Source organism: Tupaia chinensis, unplaced genomic scaffold (genome assembly GCF_000334495.1).
Source record: "Tupaia chinensis unplaced genomic scaffold, TupChi_1.0 Scaffold000201_1, whole genome shotgun sequence".
Taxonomy (NCBI): Eukaryota; Metazoa; Chordata; class Mammalia; order Scandentia; family Tupaiidae; genus Tupaia; species Tupaia belangeri.
In genome coordinates, this window is record NW_006159676.1 from 2,294,192 (window position 1) to 2,297,416 (window position 3,225).

Consider the following 3,225-nt stretch of genomic DNA (forward strand, 5'->3'; position numbering starts at 1 on the left):
TTTATTGGGGCCAACAGGTGGCATGGTGGTTAAGGTGCTGGACACTCCCACATGGCTGACCACGGTTTGAGTCCCAGATCTGGGGGCTTGCTTTCTCCCTTCCCCACCCCATCCAAAGTGTCTCTCTCTCTTTCTCTCTCTCTCTCTCTCTCTCACCAAATTTTAAAAATGAATAAATAAAATTTGCTAAATAAATATCTTTTTTAAAGGAATTATTTATTTATTTATTTTATTATTATTTTTTTTTGGAGAGGTTTTTGGCATAGGATGCATGTGCTCGCCAGACAGACAGAGAGAGACATAGAGGCAGAAAGCCAGAAATCACCGCCCAGGGGGGATGGCCACGCTGTCATCCCTTCTCCTCTTCTCCTCCATTCTCATCTTGGGATCTTGGGCACGCACGCACACACACCCGGTGTGAGTTTAAGCCACCGGGTCCGGGACTCGAACCGCGGTCAACTACATGGGAGTCCAGCAACATAGCCATTACGCAATCTACTGGTCCCTCAGACATTATATTAATTTGACCAGAGAGAGGTACAGAGAGAGAGAGAGAAAGGGAAAGTGAGAAAGCAAGCCACCAGGTCCAGGACTCAAACTGCGGTCAGCCACCATCCTGGCTGCGATGGGGGGGACTTGAGCAAATCACCTCTTCTTTGTGCCTCAGTTTCTCCACTTGGGCTCCGCAGGGTGGAAGGGTTGGAGCATGGAGGGCCCATCTGCTCCCCGAGTCTGCTCACCCTGCACCCCTCCAGCCCCATCCTTTATTGTCGTCCTCCGTAAATCCCCCAGACACCGGGCGGCCCAGTACGCAGGCTCTAATGGCCGCCCGCCCGGCCCCGCTGAGTCACCGTTTCCTCTTGGGCTCCTTGCCCAACCCCGATGCTTTCTGGGGACTTTCCTGAACATCAAAAACAGAGCAGAGGGGGAGGCCGGCTCTCAGGTCGGGAAGCGAGGCCAGAGACGAGTGGGAGGACAAGTTTATGCCTGTCCTGGCCGGGATTCAAATCCCATGTCAGCCCCACCAGGAAAGCAGAGGGTCAGAATCCTCACACGTCCTACATGTAGGGGTTGCGGGGGGTGCAGTGAGAGGAGGGGTGAGGGGTGAAGGGTGAGGATGGCGGTGGGAGCGGTAGGGAGGTGAGGGTGGACCCCCACTGCAAGCATTTGGGGAATGTCACATGCCTGTGGGTCTGGGGGACGTGACATCTCAGCTGCTGGTGCCACCATGTGCTAGTCTGTTTCTACATTCCAGGCGTGTGTGTGTGTGTGTGTGTGTGCACATATGTGTATGTCCGTGTGTGTGTGTGTGTGTGTAACTCTGTGACGAAGACCCAGTCCCTTGCTGGAAAAAGTGCATCTAGCAGAGAGGATTCCTTGGGCCAAGGCAAGAGAGCTGGGGAATGGTGGAGGCCTTTTGCTAGGGTGGCAAAAATGGAGTTCAGAAGTCAGACAAAGACTTCAGACAGAGCAGGAGGAGGGCGGGCCATGGGGGAGGGTGAGTGGGAGGGAACCAAGGGGAAGAAGAAAGGAGCAAAACAATTTAAGAGACTCAAAATGGGAAAGGGGACCAGCAGATGGTGTCATGGTTATGTCGCTGGACTCCCACGTAGTCAACTGCGGTTCGAGTCCCGGATCCTGTGACTTAAAATCCTATCTATGCCTTTCTTTGTTTTGCCAAACCTAAGTGTTTAGATCTAAATTCTATGTCTTTAAAATGCAAATTCTCTACCTTGTTTCACTTAAGTCATCCTTTTAGGGTAGCCTAGTTAAGAATTGCTTAGGGCACTTGTGCAAGTAATCATTGATAATTTTTTTCTTTTTTTGGAGAGGTTTTTGCTATAGAGCATGTTCGCTTGCCAGAGAGACAGAGGGAAACAGAGAGACAGAAAGCGAGAAATCACTCCCCATGGAGGATGGCTACGCTGCAATCCCTTCTCCCCCATTCTCCTCTCGGGATCTTGGGCACGCACACACACACACGTGCCTGGCATGAGTTTTAAGTTGCTGGGTCCAGGACTCGTAACAAGATCAAACTACATGGGAGTCCAGCGACATAACCATTATACCATCTGCTGGTCCCTAGGGCCATGTGTTTGAATGAACTAATATACAGTGTGTTCATGATGGGAAAACTCATTTGGTATGTTGTAATAATACATAGTGATTCCATGTAAAATTAAATAATTAATTAACTTTTTAAAAAAATAGACTTCGGGACCAGCCGTTAGTGTCATGGCTATGTCGCTGGACTCCCATGTAGTCAACTGAGGTTCCAGTCCCGGACCTGGTGGCTTAAACTCACGCCGGACGCATGTGCGTGCATGCCCAAGATCCTGAGAGGAGACTGGAGGAGAAGGGATTGCAGCGTGGCCATTCCCCCTGGGGGGTGATTACTCACTTTCTGTCTCTCTGTCTCTCTCTGTCTGTCTGGCGAGCGCACGCGCCCTATAGCAAAAAACCTCTCCAAAAAAAAAAAAGAGAGAGAGACTTCAGGGGCCAGAGGTGGCATGGTGGTTGAGGCACTGGACTCCCACGTGGCTGACTGCGGTTCAAGTCCTGGACCCAACGGCCCCCAAATCACAACGAATACATAAATAGATGTTTAAAAAAAAGTCGACTTCAGACAGAGATGAGTTTTGGAAGGAAATGGTATCAGCTGTCAAATTAGTTACCTAATGCCTGCTCTGTGTGGCATGCCAGGCTGCTGGGGACAGGGCAGGGCCCTGGGGTAACAGATACCATATCAACACACAAGGACATCACTCCAGGAAGAGGGGAAACAACAACAACAACAACAACAACAACAACGAAGGAATAAGGACGCAGATAGCATAGTGGTTAAGGCACCAGACACTCCCACATGACCGACCATGGTTCGAGTCCCAGATCTGGCAGCTTGCTTTCTCACTTTCCTTCGCTCTGTGTGTCTGTCTTCCTCTGGTTAAATGAAAATGATCGAATGAATACATAAAATTAAAGAAATAATTCTTTAAGGAGCCGGCAGGTGGCATGGTGGTTAAGGGTGTTAGATTCCCACATGGCCAACCACAGTTCAAGTCCCGGGCCTGGCAGCTTGCTTTCTCACTTTCTCTTTCTCTCTTTCACTCTGTTCCTGTATAGTCAAATTAAAAAACAAATAAATAGGGACCAGCAGGTGGTGTGGTAGTTAAGGTTCTAGACATTCCCACATGGCTGATCACAGTTCAAATCCCGGCCCTGGGG